Below are 19,529 nucleotides of genomic sequence, written 5' to 3'. Positions count from 1 at the left end.
CCGTTCTAGGCACGGCTCGAAACTTGGGCCCAATATACTGAGTAGAAACAGCAACATCAGTGAGAGAAAGAAATAGAAAGAAAGAATGTGCATTTATATAGCACCTTTCATGACCTCAGGATGTCCTGAAGCACTTTACAGCCAATAAAGTATTTGGTGAAGTGTAGTCACTGTTGTAATGTAGGAAATGTGGCAGTTATATGTGCACAGCCAGATCCCACAAACAGCAATAAGATAATAACCAAATAATCATTTTTTAGCAATGTCGGTTGAAGGATAAATATTGGTCAGCACACAGGGGAAGTGCGCTTTTCTTCAAATAGTGCCATGGGATCTTTTAAATCCATTTACGAGGGCAGGTGGGACATTGGTTGAACGTCTCATCTGAAAGACAGCACTTCTGTCAGTGCAGGGCCAGACTCCCACAGTACTGCAATGAAGATTATGTGTTCAAGTTTCTGGAGTGAGACTTGAACCCACAACCATCTTATGCAGAAGTGACAGTGCCACCACTGAGCCACGACTGATAGCTTGAAAACACTGGGGAACCCAGGTGTCCATCTGGACTTCTGAGTTCAAATACACCAGATTTGGTTCTGAATTCCTTTTGTTGTCACTGTGTCATCAGTGGCTGATTCAATTTTGTAAACATTTGTATTGATCTAGCTCCTGGGCTTTTACAAGATGATTAACAGGGACAATCATTTATAGCAGGCAGGTTCTCCAGCATCAGCTGAATTCACCACCCGTGTAAAACATGAATGCAGACTGCCTATCCTAGAGATGATTTGACATATTGGACAGTTTTATTTTCAATAAGCATTAAATTTAAAATGATGTACATGAGAAATTAATTCGAAATTTACTTTTGCATTACATCAGACTTACAGAATTACACCCAGTCCAACAAGCTGAATTTTTATACATTTTAACTCCAGCCTATGTCTTTAGCATGTTATTTAAAGCTCATTAACTATAAACTATGCATATCATAATATTGTTACATTGAAGCATCATTAAACTTCAACTGTAATGAAAAACAGATGTGTGCAACAGTTAACCTCAGGATTGAGAGCCATGATATACATTTTCAAATACACAGGGCCCAAGTTTCCACCGACCCTTAGAACGGCGCACCCACCCCCCCTTCTATCAAAACTGTTTCCAGCCCCTCCCGCCCCCCCACCATATCAAAACTCTTGAGGTGCGGCAACTTTCTAGAATAAAAAGGGTGCCGAAAACTTACCTTGTAATTCTACAAGCTTCTCGGGATGTCTTCTGGCTCGGCGCAGTGCCGGGACCTCTGCACATGCATGCTAGAGTTTGCGCGCATGCGCAGTAGCTCCTGGCAGCCCGAATCTCTGCGACGCTCTGCAGGCTGTGTGGGAGGGGCCCAAAGCATGCTGTCCCAATCCCGGGCTGAGTGACCTGCCGCACAGGCCGGCCGCTGCCTTCCCGCGCTGAGGGCTACAAGAGACAGGTTGAAGGGGGGAAGATTTTTGATCGGTGGGGGGAGGGGAAGAATTGGGGTGGCGGGGGGAAGAGTTTTGATGGCGAGGGGGAGGGGAAGAGTTTTGATCTGGTGGGGGGGGGGAAGAGTTTTGATTCGGGGTGGGGTGGGGGGGGAGAGTTTTGATCCGGCGGGGGTGGGGGGGGGAAGTTTTAATCCGGCAGGGGGGAGAAGAAGAGTTTTGATGGGGGCAGGGGAGTGTAAAGAGTTTTGATACAAGGCGGGGGGGAGGAGAAAAGAATCTTAAAAAATTTTCCAGTACTTTAATATCTAGCTATCTTTACTAAAATTACTCAGTTTAATCAGGCTGATAGCACCTACACCCTGTCCAGTCTCGCTGCTTGGGATTAAAAAGAAACTAGCATTCCTTTCATAACACTGTCATATTGATGATGGTTCTTTATTGTTAAAAGTGAAGTGTTTAATGCTTTGGAAAATCCTCTAACTTCCCTTCCCGCCCCCCCCCCCCCACCCCCCATCTCTGGCTACCTGCGCCTGATTTTTAAAGTGTCCGCAAGGTTTTTCTGAGCGTAAAAAATGGACACATACGCTGGCTTAAGTTAGTTTGGAGTAACTTTTCGCTGTCGAAACTTGTTTAAATTGCCAAAACAGGTGTAAGTGGCTGGTAACGCCCCCTTTTGAAAAACAAAACTAAATTAAAACAAAACTGAACTAACTCACTGAAACTGGAGCAAACTAAATGTGGAGAATTGCGATTTTTAGGCTACTCCAAAAAAATCTAGTTGCTCCAATAAAATAGGAACAACTCCTGTGGAAACTTGGGCCCGTAGAGATGGGCTTGTTTGCAAGGAGTCAGATGCAGAGAGACAGATAATTCTTATTAACAAACGTGAGTTCATTTCGTGTCACAAGAATGAATCCTACATATCTATAAGATGGTGCTAAATTTAAGTGATCTGTAGCCATGTAGCTCAGCAATTAGTTTCCATATGCCATTCAACTTTAAAACACTTTCTGACCTTTTGTTCACTCACAAATTGTTGATTCTGATTTTTGAAAATTCCAAGTGCGTCACAGATGTGTTTTCTGTGAAGAAATAATCAAATGTAAATTGAGCTTCCTGTAGAGTTCAGCAGTTTATTTATTGATTTTTTTTTTTGCATGTGATAATCAAGGTAAGGGGAATGGACCACTTTTCCGCTCTGCAATTAGGGTCAAGTTGACATTAATCAAAGACAATCAGTCAGAGCTCTCCCTACGTTTATTATACAATAAAGTTCAGGTGTTCTTCTCTTTGCCAACTTCAGAAGATATTCACTGTGCTGTCTAATGTTTCACGTATGCTGTATATATACTGTAACGACTAGTCTCAGATTGATAGTTGCAGTATGGGCCCCAGCGAGGCATAGCTCAAATTGCTGTTTTCCTGTAACCGTGCATGCTCAGAGCCTATTTCCCAGTAGTTTAATTTAAACATTTAGCAATCAAGGACATTAGCTCCGACATCAGCTAAACTCTTAAATTAACTGCAGGTAGCTTTGTCAAACCCAAATAGAGTGAGTGTATCTTGCCTGCGAGTTCTCACGTTGCATCTATCAAGACCTACTCGAGACAACAACTTTAGCATCAGTGCAAAATAGAAAAGGGCTTTGCAATGATGCTAACATTGCCATAGAAACAAAATCTTTAATTTACAACTTCATACTGTTCTGGAGCTGTCGAGACTATGGGCTTTAAATTTGGGTGTGCCCCGTTTGGGGGCAGTAACACTCGCGAGGTACAAGACTTTGCGCTAGGCGCAGACGTCGCGCCTCTCGCGAGAAATTGGGGTTACCGCCCCTAATCCACTTCCTTTACTCGGGAGCGGGCGCACGGCTCAGCAGCATAGCGCTGCTGCGTAGGAGGGGCTCTTCCCTGAATTAAAGGGAAGGGCCCAATCTGCATACTCTGCAGCTTTTATACACACCTACCTGGACCACTGGGGAATGGGCGTGCTTCGCGATCAGCCCGGTACTCACTCAAGTAGAGTGCCGGACTGAGTGATTGTGGCATGGACGCCGCATTCAAAGCGGTGTGCAAAACAAAGCCGACATTTTTTTGACGAGCAGCTGGCCAACTCCCCTTTAACTTTCGCCCCACTAACAGTCGTCCGCCTGGTACACCTCTACTGAGACTGTTGCTGTCATCGGCCAGCGCAGTTTCAAGGGGCGATACCCAATTTAGGATCCGGGAGGCTAATGGGGCGCTGCACTCGGCGATGACGTCATGATCTTCGGGTGCAGGAGATTGGGGTGCAACATCATAGCACTGCCGCTAAATTCCCACTGAATTTAGTGGGAGTCGTTAGCGGCACCGTACCCGGTCGCAAAGTCGTTTGCGCCCCATTAGCACCCCCGGGAGGCACAAATGACCCAAATTTCCCCCCCTACATGATTCTATCGTAGGTAGTGGAAGCCCTATTGATATAATGATATCAGTGTGAAAACATATCCACAGATCACAGACAGCTATACTATACATTTTGTGTTGATATGAATCTTGACGTCAACACAAACTGTACATTATAATTTGATGGTGACGTTGCCTAAACTTGTAGCATAAGGCCAACTCAAAAAGGCAGTCTTGCACCAGAGCAGAACAACTGGAACCCTTGTGAAACAAGGCTTGGATCACCTGGGAATTTGTTAGACTTCATTTTGTCTGACTGTTAATATTAAATGTTTTCTGCCATGCAGATATCAGTAGGCTCTGTTTTCCCTAGCCAGAGAGTGATATGAAGCAGTGTTTTAACATATCACAGAACAGTCCTCTTAGAGGTTGTACATCCCTAGATTATTGCAATGGTCACATTTATACACCATTATTGTAGATTTTGAGCTTTTTGGTTCCATGGAAACCTATACCTTGGGAAATTCATATATTCTGACAGCAATTAGCTCAGATTTATAAAGATAGTGGGTAAAATGTTTTTGACTGCGCAAACTGAAAGACAAAATTAAAAACAGCTCAACTGTGAAAGAGAAATAGTGAGATGACGCATTAAGAGTAAAAATTATTTAATTTAAATAAGATTTTTCATTGGATGGACAGAATTACTTCATCACATTGATAAGTAACACAAATATTAATAAGGTGGAATTTCATATAAACCATACATTTCATTTGTTTTAAGATTAAAAAAACTGGGGTTTTTGAGAATTGTCAAAAAATTAGCATACACCATTTAATAAACGCTTTTGTAAATCTGTCAGGAAGCTATTATCTTACCACAGATAAACACACAAGGTCCATTTTGATCTCCCTCCGCCTGGCATAAAGAGGTCTCGGAGATGTTATACTTTTTATTGGTGTGGTCACTGCTTACACATCTGAGGCCCCTTCCCAGGGTTGACCCCTCCCCCTCAAGATTTCAACTGTCACTCAATGTGTGCTGCAGTGAGCAGTCCACCTATCCTTTGCCAGTAGTTTAAATCAACCCTAAAATGCGACAATGGAGTTTGCATTGTAACCATATCATTAACACATAAACGAATCGTGTCAGCTAGACACTTACATATGATCTAATTTTTCTGAGTGCATATTGGAAAATCATGATTTTACAATAAATGGTGGCAGCGGACAAGGTATCTAGCTGTGTTGGAGACTCCGAAGATTCACCCCATAATGTTATCTTCATATGTCATTCTTTTCCTCTCCTAGATGGTAATGATTCTGCTTAAATGAACCAAAAACTTAAATAAGTTAGATTCTTTCAGTTGAAGCCAGTGAAAAGAATTAAAAGAATTAATAACAGCTGAAAATTATAAGCTTCCGGCTCTGTACTGGACTTTATCTCTTTGAAATTAGAATCACAGATATTACTTTATTTAACAGGTTTGATTGTAATCTCTCATGTTATCTTCAGTAGATATTCATAATATTTTCTGTGAGACAATAATTTGAAGTTAGGAGTAAGACTTATGATCAAATGACAAATATGCAGTTCCCTGTACTACTATTACAGCACTACTAAATTCCTGTCAGCTCAGCAGTATGATGGGACCGAATTAGTCCACTCCACTGTTATTGATTGTGAACTAACCTGGCCGCTTGAAACATCTCTAAGCCTTTCTATAATAAGTCACACTTGACATTGTTTATCCAGCGATCCCGTGGTCTTCCTCAGCTTCCTGTTCCACTTATCTCCATATGCAGGGCCAAGAGAGGTATTCTAGCTATGTGGAAAAGAGCGTACTTTTAGATGATACATTAAAATAGATTAAATATTTCAATCAAAATGTCTCACTTCAAATGAATGAGAGTTGTTAAATCTGTTCAAAAGAGGGAAAGGTTGTAGGTTAGAAATGGGAGGACTGCACATCAGACACCATTTTTTTTTGCATCCATTAATCACAGATGTGTGATATCCAAATGCTCTGTTGAGACAAAAATAATTAAACTCTAAAGAGCATGGTATCTTGAAGGGTTGCTGAGAAAATTGAGTGGAATAATGGGACTGTCATACTTTGTTTGAAATTGGACCTGGAAACCTTAGCTGAAGTTTTCAAATTGGATGCTAATCAATTCAGTGCCACGTAGAGATAGCATCAGATTAATATTACAAGATCACTACTTAAACCACAAGCAACCTTGAAAAAATTGTTCTGGAATATTATTCTGTGTCCTTGAATCCAATACTCAAATGCTACTCGTAAAGTGTTTTAAATCTACTCGAACATAGAGGGCACTCCACATGTAAAAACATTTGTCGATGTAGAAAATTGTGTTAAAGATGAATTTTGCGTAAAAGTACTCACACTTTCATCATCATCATAGGCAGTCCCTCGAAATCGAGGAAGACTTGCTTCCACTCTAAAAGTGAGTTCTTAGGTGACTGTACAGTCCAATACGGGAATTACAGTCTCTGTCACAGGTGGGACAGTCGTTGAAGGAAAGGGTGAGTGGGAGTTTAGTTTGCCGCACGCTCTTTCCGCTGCCTGCTCTAGTTTTCTGCATGCAATCGGCGATGAGACTCGAGATGCTCAGCGCCCTCCCGGATACTCACAATAGTGAGAAAGACAAAGGATGAAGCTGCACGAAAATGAAGAGTGAGACAGGTAGATGTGTGTACTTTTTGAATAAAAATAAAAAATGCTGGAAATACTCAGCAGGTCAGGCAGCATCCATTTCAGTTTGCTAACTTTTCATCAGAAGGTCATCGATCTGAAACGTTAACTCTGAGCTGGAATTTGGTGAGCATTTCCGCCGGGTTTTTCGGCGGTATTCTTCGTTTTCAGCATAAAACCACCCGGTGCGAGTTTGGTCAAAGTGTTCCGCTGGCGGTTTCAAAATACCACTAGGGATACCGCTGGCATACACAGCCGAAAAAAAGCACTACCGCCCAAGTTTGGGCAAAGTGGTGACCCGTAGGTGAGCAGAAAAAAAACGAGAAACCAGCTGGGTGCTAGGTATGAAACCCTTCAAAAAAAGGTAAGTTAAAGTTTAAAAAAAAATTATTTTACAGCGATTCAGTGGAAAAGGGTCCTGAGAATGTTTTCCGATTTTTTATTTTTTATTTTATTTAAAAATATTTTTTTTGTTTTTCCCCCCCTCCCTAGGCCCAACTTGCAGCCTCAGTCTAAATTTGATGAGGCTCGGGATTTCCGCCGAGAATCAACGTAGAACGCCGATTTTTCCCACCGGGTGAATTTTTTTTCCATTTTTTGATTAATTTTCCGTCAGTCTTAATTTAATAATCTTAGTGTTTTTTGGGGTGGTGTACCGATGGTGGCAGTCTTTCATCAAATTCCAGCCCTCTGTCTCTCCACAGAGGCTGCCTGACCTGCTGGGTATTTCCAGAATGTTCTGTTTTTATTTCAGATTTCCAGCATCCGTAGTGTTTGACTTCTGTTTTGCACATTTATTCTTCATCTTCCTTATTTATATTTCTGCTTTGTTATTCTTACTTCAAAAACTTTTTGCAAAATCTTTTTTTTAAACAAGCACAACGTTAGAGTCCCATAAAAATCCTTTTGGTTCTCATTTCAATATGAGGGCCGGTGAACCATTGTTTTATTTGATTTAAAATGTAACTGCAGCTTCAAGAAACAAGCAAATAAGTGATTTTCAAAAAAAGTTTTAAAAAACCCCAACCAAGCATGAGGTAGAAAATCTTTAAACCATACACATAAACAACAGCCTGTTTAGCAGCTTTCAGATCCAACAGTTGTACAACCGATGTTTTTCTGAACATTTGAATTAGATAAACAAGTTATTGGATGGCACATGAATCAGGTAAAACCAGCGCATCTGTTCAAATGTAGTTGTTTGCACAGTCATAAATTGCCCCTGTAAGTGTAAACATAAAAGCATGAAAGCAAACATAAAGAAAAAAGACTTGCATTTATATAGCACCTTTCATGACCACCACACATCTCAAAGCACTTTACAGCCAAGTACTTTTTGGAGTCGAGTAACTGTTGTAAGGTGGGAAATGCAACTTGCGCACAGCAAACTCCCAAAAACAGCAATGTGATAATGACCAGATAATCTGTTTTTGTTATGTTGAGTGAGGGATAAATATTGGCCAGGACACCGAGGATAACTCCCCTGCTCTTCTTCGAAATAGTGCCATGGGATTTTTTTACGTCCACCTGAGAGAGCGGACGTGGCCTTGGTTTAATGTCTCATCTGAAAGACGTCACCTCCAACAGTGCAGCACTCCCTCAGTACTGCACTGGAGTGTCAGCCTAGATTTTGTGCATAAGCCCCTGGAGTGGGACTTGAACCCACAATCCTTCTGACTCCAGAGAATGTGCTACCAACTCAGCCACAGCTGACATGGTTTATATTTGAAGCAAGGAATACGTTGAGTGTCTTTCATGTAAAGAAACAGCCCTTGAGTGTCTTTCATGTAAAGAAACAGCCCGCAGTGCTTTACATATAGACACAAGTAAATAGAGGTGGAGCCAGGAAAGGAGAGATTGGAAGCATGAGTGAAACTTAATTTTTGTGAAGCTTTTTAAAGGTGACAAGATGTTTAAGGCGGGCATTCTAGAGAGTAAGAACAGAGGCATAGAGCTGGAGAAGGTTGCAGAGATAGGGTGAGGTGAGGCCTTTTGTAGAATAGGAAGAGAATTTTAAATTGAATGAGTTTACAATATGTAATACAATTGAATTAGAGAGTGAAGGTAGTCAATGTCAAGGCACGTGTTATTTTTAATGGCACTTTGTAAAATAGTGCAACTTCTTCAGTCATGCAAGGATTGCACATAACCCAGACAAAATATAAAATTGAGCTGAATTGTATTTTAAAGTGTTTCAGAGATCTAAATGGAGGGATTGTGTTTTCATGGATATTTCTTTGATATTTGCTTATTTAAAATAATTGGTTTTGATTCAGGTTGTTGGAGCATTAGGCCATGGGAAATTCCTGACTTTCCTGCTGGTACTCCAGTAAGATTTCTCCAAGGTCTTTCTATATTGTCATCAATCAGCAGGGTCGAATTCACAAGACACTCGTCCTCAAATGCATAGACTGACATTCAAAAAATGTTTTGTGTGTGTAAACCAGACATTCTCAAGAGAAATATCTGTGAAAGTCTGTCAAGAAGAAACTCTATGAAAGTCTAAATCACTCAATGAGGAAAATAAACAAACATTACTGGGTGGGTTTGAGCAACTCATTATGTTTTTCAGGAGCAATACTTATAGTATTAATCTGTAGTTCATGGATCGCACTTCATTTTACACATGTACTACAAACTTACTTATACTCCCTGAACAGAGGCCCAACCAGTCCCCATACACCACCACCCTCCCCCGCCGGGCTCAACTTGTTCTCACATTGAACAACTCGTCCTTTGACTGCACTCACTTCCTCCAAATTAAAGGTGTTCCGATAGGAACCCACATGGGTCCTAACTATGCCTGCCTTTTCGTGGGATATGTGGAACATTCTTTGTCCAGTCATACTCAGGTCCCTTCCCTCACCACTTTTTCCAGTACAATGATGACTGTATTGATTTTGTTTCCTGCTCTGGCCCTGAACGAGAAAATGTCATTCACTTTGCTTCCAATTTCCACCCTTCCCTCACCTTCACATAGTCCATCTCCAACTCTTCCCTACCCTTCCTCAAGTTTTCTCTGTCCCCATTTCTGGGGAGAGACTATTGACAAACATTTACTAGAAGCCCACTGACTCCCACAGCTACCTAGACTACACTTCCTCCACCCCACTTCCTGTAAGGACTCTTCATTCTCTCAGCGACTCTACCTCCGTCGCATCTGTTCTGACGATGCCACCTTCCATAGCAGTGCTTCCGCTATGTCTTCCTTTTTCCTTAACCGAGGATTCACCTCTACCGTGGTTGTTGTGGCAGCGAAAGACCATCAGCGGATGGTCAGAGCCATAAAAGGAGCGGCGAGCGGCGGTCCCTGGACAGTGTGGCAGCGTACCACTGCAAGGTGTTGTAAGGCTGTCTTACTCTTTTCGCTTCATTGCTTTAAACGTCGAATTACACACACATTCAGTTGTAGTAAAGGCAGGATTGGGTCTTTTATTTAGACATTCATACTAAACAAACTCTCTGCTTGCAGAGGCAGCTCTCCAAGCAGTGACACACAATTCGAGATTCCAGTGTCACTGGTGTCCGTGTGTGTGTGTGTGTGTGACAAAAGCCAGTTCCATCCCTTAAAACCTAAAAAGCCTTTGAACTCTTATTTCTTTGCATTTAGACAATCATAGCTAACTGCTTTCTGAATTATTTAACATAGAAACAGAGAAAATAGGTGCAGGAGTAGGCCACTCGGCCCTTCCGGCCTGCACCACCATTCAATAAGATCATGGCTGATCATTCACCTCAGTACCCCTTTCCTGCTTTCTCTCTATACCCTTTGATCCCTTTATCCATAAGGGCCATATCTAACTCCCTCTTGAATATATCCAATGAACTGGCATCAACAACTTTCTGTGGTAGAGAATTCCACAGGTTAACAACTCTCTGAGTGAAGAAGTTTCTCCTCATCTCAGTCCTAAGTGGCTTACCCCTTATCCTTAGACTGTGTCTTCTGGTTCGGGACTACCCCAACATCGGGAACATTCTTCCTGCATCTAACCTGTCCAGTCCCGTCAGAATGTTATATGTTTCTATGAGATCCCCTCTCATCCTTCTAACCTCCAGTGAGTACAGGCCCAGTCGATCTAGTCTCTCCTCATATGTCAGTCCTGCCATCCCATGAATCAGTCTGGTGAACCTTCGCTACACTCCCTCAATAGCAAAAACGTCCTTCCTCAGATTAGGAGACCAAAACTGAACACAATATTCCAGATGAGGCCTCACCAAGGCCCTGTACAACTGCAGTAAGACCTCCCTGCTCCTATACTCAAATCTCCTAGCTATGAAGGCCAACATTCCATTTGCCTTCTTCACCGCCTGCTGTACCTGCATTCCAACATTCAATGACTGATGTACCATCACACCCAGGTCTCATTGCACCTCCCCTTTTCCTAATCTGCCGCCATTCAGATAATATTCCGCCTTCGTGTTTCTGCCCCCAAAGTGAATAACCTCACATTTATCCACATTATACTTCATCTGCCATGCATTTGCCCACTCACGTAACCTGTCCAAGTCACCCTGCAGCCTCTTAGCATCCTCCCCACAGCTCAGACCGCTACCCAGTTTAGTGTCATCTGCAAACTTGGAGATATTACACTCAATTCCTTCATCTAAATTATTAATATATATTGTAAATAGCTGGGGTCCCAGCACTGAGCCCTGCGGCACCCCACTAGTCACTCCACCATTCTGAAGAAGACCTGTTTATCCCGACTCTCTGCTTCCTGTCTGCCAGCCAGTTCTCTATCCACATCAGTACATTATCCCCAATACCATGTGCTTTAATTTTGCACACCAATCTCTTGTGTGGGACCTTGTCAAAATCCTTTTGAAAGTCCAAAAACACCACATCCACTGGTTCTCCCTTGTCGACTCTACTAGTTACATCCTCAAAAAATTCCAAAAGATTAGTCAAGTATGATTTCCCTTTCATAATTCCATGCTGACTTGGACCGATCCTGTCACTGCTTTCCAAATGCACTGCCATTTCATGATTAATAATTGATTCCAACATTTTCCCCACTACTGATGTCAGGCTGACTGGCCTATAATTACCTGTTTTCTCTCTCCCTTCATTTTTAAAAAGTGGTGTTACATTAGCTACCCTCCAGTCCATAGGAACTGGTCCAGAGTCGATAGACTGTTGGAAAATGATCACCAATGCATCCACTATTTCTAGGGCCACTTCCTTAAGTGTTCTGGGATGTCTATTCTAGCCAATTCACGTCTCATACCATCGATGCTTCCTTTCCTTAAGTTTAGGACCGTAGTCTCTGAATTAACTGTATCACTCTCCATCTTAATAAAGAATTCTACCATATTTTGGTCACTCTTCCCCAAGGGGCCTCGCACAACAAGATTGCTAATTAGTCCTTTCTCATTACACATCACCCAGTCTCAGATGGCCAGCCCTCTAATTGGTTCCTCGACATATTGGTCTCGAAAACCATCCCTAATACACTCTAGGAAATCCTCCTACCAGTTTGGTTAGCCCAATCTATATGTAGATTAAAGTCGCCCATGATAACTGCTGTACCTTTATTTCACGCATCCCTAGTTTCTTGTTTGATGCTGTCCCCAACCTCACTACTACTGTTTGGTGGTCTGTACATAACTCCCACTAGCGTGTTCTGCCCTTTGGTATACCGTAGCTCCACCCATACAGATTCCACATCATCCAAGCTAAGGTCCTTCCTCACTATTGTGTTAATTTCCTTTTTAACCAGCAACGCTACCCCACCTTTCTGTCTATCCTTCCTGAATGTTGAGTTCCCAGCCTTGGTCACCCTGGAGCCATGTCTCCGTGTTGCCAATTATATAATATTCATTAATTGTTGCCTGTGCAGTTAATTCATCCACTTTATTTTGAATACTCCTTGTATTGAGCCACAGAGCCTTCAGGCTTGTCTTTTTAACACACTTTGCCCCTTTAGAATTTTGCTGTAACGTGGCCCTTTTTGATTTTTGCCTTGGTTTTCTCTGCCCTCCACTTTCACTTTTCTTCTTTCTATCTTTTGCTTCTGCCCCCATTCTACTTCCCTCTGTCTCCCTGCATAGGTTTTCATTCCCCTGCCATATTAGTTTAACTCCTCCCCAACAGCACTAGCAAACACTCGCCCTGGGACATTGGTTCCGGTCCTGCCCAGGTGCAGACCGACTGTTTTGTACTGGTCCCACCTCCCCCAGAACCGGTTCCAATCTCCCAGGAATTTGAATCCCTCCCTTCTGCACCACTCCTCAAGCCACGTATTCATCTGAGCTATCCTGCGATTCCTACTCTGACAAGGTACTCAAATACAGACAATGTCATGAATTACTATTATAGTCACAAGTTACATCCAAATACTGAACATCGTTTAACATACAGATGATGCCATCAAATAGTAACAAGGTATTCAAATAATTAACATACAGACAATGACCAGCTACTCATTTCAATGGCTAAAATGCACCATATCTTCTAGCAGCCTGTTTTAATCCAATCTTGAATCTTCCAACGTTTAACCCTTTCGATCTCCAGACTGCGCTGAAGCAAAGAGTTCAGAAATGCGGGCTTGCGCTCTCACACAAGATACAGCGCAAGCTGGTGCAGGAGGGCAACGGCAGCGAAGAGGGATGTCATCAAGGTCCAGGTTGGTGAGTGGAGCGTGGGCAGATACAGCAGGTGTGGCGAGGTCGGGGCGAAGGAGCGGCAAGAGACTATCGAGGGATGTGATCGGGACCCGGGAGAGGCGTGAGTTCGAGGCCAGAAGAGGTGAGGGCCCAGGGGCAGCACGGGCCTGCCCACACTGCGATTGTGTGCACACTTGGTCCGTGCAGCAGAGCAGGTCTCAGTCGTCTTGGGTAATCCTTGCCACTGAACCAAGACCTAGCTCTGTCAAGCCCGTGTGGTAGCTGGTGTGCAACGGCCATCACATGTTAAAAAAATCAATGCACAGGCATCTTCCACCCTTCAGGATGTAGTTCGGGACCTGGAATATTAGGTCCTTCATTGACACACCTGTGAACTCATCCCTTTTTGGCGTGGAAGCAAGTCATCCTCGTTTCGAGGGACTGCCTATGATTGATTGATTGATTGACTGTGTCCATTCTATTTCCCACACTTCTGCTCTCACACCTTCCCTTCCCTCCCAGAATCACGATGGGGTCCCCCTTGTCCTCACCTTTCATCCCACCAGCTTCCACGTTCAATGAATCATCCTCCCCCATTTGCGCCTCATCCAGCGTGGTCCCACCACCAAACAGATCTTCCCTTCCCCTCCCCTTTCAGCATTCCGAAGGGACCGCTCCCTCCATGACACATTGGTCCATTCCTCAATCACCCTCAACATCCACCCCCCTTCCCACTGCATCTTCCAGAAGATGCAACACCTGCCCTATTACCTCATCCCTTCCCACTGTCCACGACCCCAAACACTCCTTCCAGGTGAAACAGTGATTTACTTGTACTTCTTTCAAAGTAGTATTGTGTATTCGCTGCTCACGATGTGTTCTCCTCTACATTGGGGAGACCAAACGCAGATTGGGGGGCCACTTTGCAGAACTCTTCCATTCAGTCTGTAAGTGTGACCCCGAGCTTCTGGTCGCCTGTCACTTTAATTCTCCGCTCCACTCCCACTCTGATCTCTCCATCCTCGGCCCCTTATACTGTTCCAATGCAGTTCAACATAAGCTCGAGGAACAGCACCTCATCTTTCGATAAGGCACTTTACAGCCTTTTGGACTCAAAATCGAGTTCAACAATTTCACACCATGACCTCTGTCCATTTTTTTCTTTTCTTTTACTCTTTCCCAGGACAGCTGTTGATGATTCCACCATCTCCATTTACACCCTATCTCGACTCCTTATTGTTTCTTAACTTGTCTCATTACCATCTCCTTTTGCCATGCACTATCATCTCTTTTACCTCTTAATCTCTTCTGCCTTCCAACCTATCCACAGACCTTCCCTTTTGTTCATTCCTCTCCTCCCCCTTTCCCCTGCCCCTCCACTTGCTTAAAAACCTGTTACATCTCTAACTTTTTCCAGTTCTGCCGAAGGGTCATCAACTTGAAACATCAACTCTGTTTCTCTCTCCACAGATACTCCCTGACCTGCTGAGTTTTTCCCGCATTTTCTGTTTTTATTTCAGATTCCAGCATCTGCAGTATTTTGCTTTAGTTCTTAATGTTTGACCAGACATCAGCAGTTAATTCACAACCATTGTTTTTAACACAGATAAATGCTGGTGCTGCTGGAACAAGGAGGAGATTGGTATGGGAACGATGGAATTGGTGTGTTAATGAGCAGCTATTAAAAGCATTACTATTAATGATGTACAATGGGAAGATGGGGGAGGTCATTAAAGCATCCCCGCCATTCAGGATCCTTGTATTTGGGATAGTTCAGGACCTGAAATATTGGGTCCTCCATTGAAATGCCTGTGAACTCATCTTTTTTTGGCATCTTCGTTTCGAGAGACTGCCTATGATGATGATGATTTGGGATAATAATTTTTCATTTTGAAAACAGGAGTTGGTGTCAAAGACCCCATCTCTGATGGCATTAGAGATCCAGTAGTTGAAAGCAATTACCAGACACATATATTGTTTATATTTCCTGGATGTTTACCAAAAGGTTACTTGGATCTCAAGGCAAGGACTGACACTTTCAATTCTATAAGGAGATGGGACTCAGCCATGACAGAGATCTAAAATATTCGAGCTGAAATAATCTGGGGCATGAGTTTAGAAAAGTCCTAAAACCATAAAAAGAGATAATGTCCCTTTAATGCTCCACAAAGCTATAATCCTCCATTTATAACATTTTAGCAGTAATGGAATAAAAAAATGACATTTGTGTTTAATAAAATCAAGCTTTCCATTGTATTAACTCATTTATAATCTATCAGGAAAGCTGTTAAATGTCAAACTGAAAACCGTTTGGCCCCGACTACTCCAAAAAAATAACCAGCAAGTTTCCACATTCTATTTTTTTGAAATTGGTGCCACGCAGACTGTCCTTTAGCTTTGAGGAGGTGGAGCCTAATGTCGGCGCCGAAAAAACGATGCTTCCCTTTCTGCGCATGCGCAAAAAAAAGGATGCTTTTGACGTGACTGCTATGGGCGCGCATGCCCAATACAGGGTCTGCACTCGGCCATTTTTAAAGAGCCAGTTGTGTATGAGAACTTTAATTCTCAGTGGAAAAATCAGAGCTGAATATAAGATGCAACACGGCTCAAGGACCAAGGGCTAGAACGTCCACTTTTTTTGCCTGCTTAATGCCCACTTAATGCCCATTTTACCGCTGAAATGACATATAACGCCCAGATATTGCCCATTTTGGCACAAAATGGAAACTGGCGGGCATTTTTCGGAAACTTATTGTCGAGCGTTACTTTCCCCATGAGCTTAATGCTGAAAAGAAATATTAGCGCCCGCCCACTTTTTTGGGGCGGAATCAGCAGGATGGGCGAATTCAACGCCCATAATATTGCCCAGCGTTACTTTCTGCACGGAATTAACGCCGAGATTCAGTATAAACACCTGCCGACTGTTTTTTATTGCAAAGAGCATATTTATCCAAAGTAGCGGCCATGGAGATCGCCCATCGTCAATTTCACTACCTCGCACACATTTCGCCCACAATATCGCTCGCTCAAAAAACCGTGCACAAAAAGCGGAACTAACCGGGATGAATCACAGCGTTATGGACGCCATGTTGTAGATCACATGTCGCATCCTTTAAAAGGCTGCTGTGCTTCAATCTCGGTGGAGTTCGGATATACTCTGCAGGTTGTTGGAGTTGATGTGAACATCTCTAAAAACATCTTGACCACACTGTGACTGATTGGAATTGAAGAGGTGTGTTCGTAGGGACATTCCTCGTTAGTGAGCAATCGGTGGAAAACAGAGAGCTACTGCAATGGGGCCTGTCCTTTCTCACCCTCTCTTGGTGACCAAATACATGCAGCAGACTCAACATCGCAGAAGGAACGCTGCACTGCATTATGTGCCCAATGAACGAAGTGACAGACAGATGAGGAGGACCAGACGTTACACCCCTCCACATGTACAAGGAGAAGCATTCTTACCTCAACTTGCCCGACACCATCTGCCTTCAGAGACTGCGCTTCCACAAAGAGGTTATCACTGAGGTATGTCAGCTGATAAGGGCAGTTTGCAGCCTGCCAGCACCATCAGAACTGCACTGTCCGTCGAGGTCAAAGTCACCGTGGCAGTGTCGTTCTATGGCTCGGGTTCTTTTCAGGCCACAGCTGGCTTACATTTGCGGACTTTCTCAGCATGCCGCACATTGGTGCATTAGACAGGTCACTGAAGCCCTGTACGCACACAGGAGGGACTTGATCAGCTTCCCTATGACCAGGGAGGCACAGAGTGAGAGGGCTTTAGGTTTCTCCAGAATTGCAAACTTCCCCAAGGTCCAGGGAGCAATAGATTGTACGCACATCGCGATGCAGGCACCTTTTCAGGATGCTGAGGTTTTCAGGAACCGTAACAGATTCCACTCCCTGAATGTCCAGCTGGTTGTTGACCACCAGCAAATTATACTAACTGTGAAAGCTCAATTTCCACGCAGCATCCACGATGCGCACATCCTGCGTGAGAGCACTGTATCTGACTTGTTTAACAATGAGCCACAAGGTCAATGCTGGATGCTTGGGGACAAAGGATATGGCCTCGCCGCCTGGCTGATGACCCCACTGCGTGACACCCACACCGAGGCCGAGAGGCGATACAACGAGAGCCACAGTGCAACTCGCAATATCGTTGAGAAAACCATTGGCGTGCTGAAGCAGCGCTTCAGATGCCTGGACCACTCAGGAGGCGAGCTCCACCCTGAGCAGGTAGCTCAATTCGTGGTGGTGCACTCCATGCTACACAACTTGGCTATCAGGAGGGGACAAGAATTGCCTGATGAGCCTGACAGTCCACCTCACCAAAGAGAGGAAGAGGAGGACGAGGAGGCAGATGCTGACATCGGCCCAGACAATCAGGCTGATGCTGACGTCATGCTCCCGCCCCCCCTGTAGACCGCATGAAAGGGTGCCTGGTGGCATGATAGCTGCAAGAGCCTTATGTCAGGAGCTCATCAATGATCACTTTGCCTGAAAGAACATTGGTGTTACTTACAAGGCTGACACACTGCTGGGTGTGCGGGTCATACATCAATGGTGGGCATCACCTTGGTGACAGTTAAAGTTGAAGTTAAGTGTGATTATACCTTTTGATATTAAGCAATTACCAGCGTGCAATGGTGCAGCAATCTGAGCCAATGTGCTGCAAGGTTTTGTTAAATAAAAAACATTTAAACTGAACATTAGTCTGAAATCATCAGTATCTCTGTACAAACCAACCCTCCCTTCCCCCCCCCCCCCCGCCCCCCGGCTTCTCCTCCCCACTGCTACCCTTTACCCTTACTCTCCTGACTCCAAGCCGCCTGGCCGAGGAGTCCTCAGGCGATGCTTCGTTGGGGGGCAGGGGACGACGGCCAATGCGCTCCTTAGATAGATATGGGAGAGGATGGTCCCGAGATTGGGAGCATGCTCTGAGCTATAAGCAAGATGTTGCTGTTGGCTTTCATGTGTGGTTGGCAATGGGGGTGCAGCACCTTGGGGTGCAGTGCGGCGCTCCGGGACCACTGGGAGCCCCCTGCCACCAGTGTTCCTAGCTATCAACTCCAGGGCCTCCTCTATTCCTTCCATTTTATATGTTATTTGTTGGACAAAATCTCGGTGCCAACTATGTTCTTGGTGCTTAGTGGGCTTTTTGCTGCTGGTGAATCTCCATCGTTCCTCCCACAATAGCCAAACAAGCACACACCACAGCCACACACGCTTTCAGTCCCTTTGAGCTACCTCTCTCTCTCTCTCCTCTTCTGTGCATGTCATGGTGACCCTTGACCTCCTGAATCGCGGGAATGGAGCATTGCCATGCCGTTGCTAAGGACGGCCACACTTTACAGCAGAAGGTCAGAAAAATTTAACGCTACCGCCCATTTGATATCGCTCGCAGTAACGCCCATTTTCAAAAATGTAAACTAGGTGTTTTGAGAATGGGCAAGAAGCCGGCGACCTGAATACTTTTTTAACACCCACGCCGAAAATAACGCCCATTTTTGAGCGCTAAGCTCAAAAGTGGAGGTTCTAGCCCCAAGAATTTCTTACAGGATGAAGTGGAGGCACTAGTTAATGTAATTGAGGCCAGATGGCACGAGCTGAACACCAGCAGAGGTCACATCAAAGTTTAACCAAAAGAAATGAAGAAACTCTGGAACCAACTTGCAGAAGATTACTGTGCAATGGTGAACACCCCGAGGTTTGGAGACCAGTGCAAAAAGAAGTAGCAGGACCTTGGTAAAGTCGTTAGTGTAACTAATATTTTCATTTATTCAGTGAAATTGCAATTGTAAATGTGACCATCTGTATGTCCCATCCAGCAGAAAGACACCCTCTCTAAAAAGTTATATTTTCATCTTTGCAGAGGAAGGTGGCACACAACAAAAGGGAAAGAACTTGAACAGGAGGAGGCCCGGCAAATCTGCATCCACTGACACACTTGGAAGACAGGGTCGCTACCTTGATGTGTCCTGCCTGAAGAAAAGCAACCACCAGTGCACAAGCTGGGCCGACACTCGAGGGAGACAGTAAGTCCTGCAAATTCCACAGTCTGGCTTTGCTACATGTTAAGTACTGCATGGGCTAGACATGCTTCGGTTTATGGGGATGTTTCCGTCAGCGATGCTTCGGTTGATGCAATGTGCTTTCATTCATCATGGTCCTTCAAATGACCCTGCTGCCTGCACTTTGTGTGCATGCCACCCTGCCCCTTCCTCTGCTGCTAACCATTTGTCTGTTCTGTTATATTTTGCAGAACTTGAGGCCAACCTCGACGAGGCTGAAGCCAATGCAGAAGAAGAGTCAGAAGCGGACGAGCCTGAAGAGGAGAACATTTTCCA

The 19,529-nt window shown here is 44.1% G+C and overlaps 1 protein-coding gene across 1 annotated transcript in view; it reads left to right on the top strand.

Moving 5' to 3' along the window:
* LOC139258749 (calcitonin gene-related peptide type 1 receptor-like) overlaps positions 1-19,529 on the top strand; it is a 126,366-nt gene that overhangs the window by 53,647 nt on the left and 53,190 nt on the right. The window lies entirely within an intron of this gene.

Source organism: Pristiophorus japonicus, chromosome 3 (assembly GCF_044704955.1).
Source record: "Pristiophorus japonicus isolate sPriJap1 chromosome 3, sPriJap1.hap1, whole genome shotgun sequence".
Classification (NCBI taxonomy): Eukaryota; Metazoa; Chordata; class Chondrichthyes; family Pristiophoridae; genus Pristiophorus; species Pristiophorus japonicus.
This window is presented reverse-complemented; position numbering and strand designations above follow the sequence as displayed.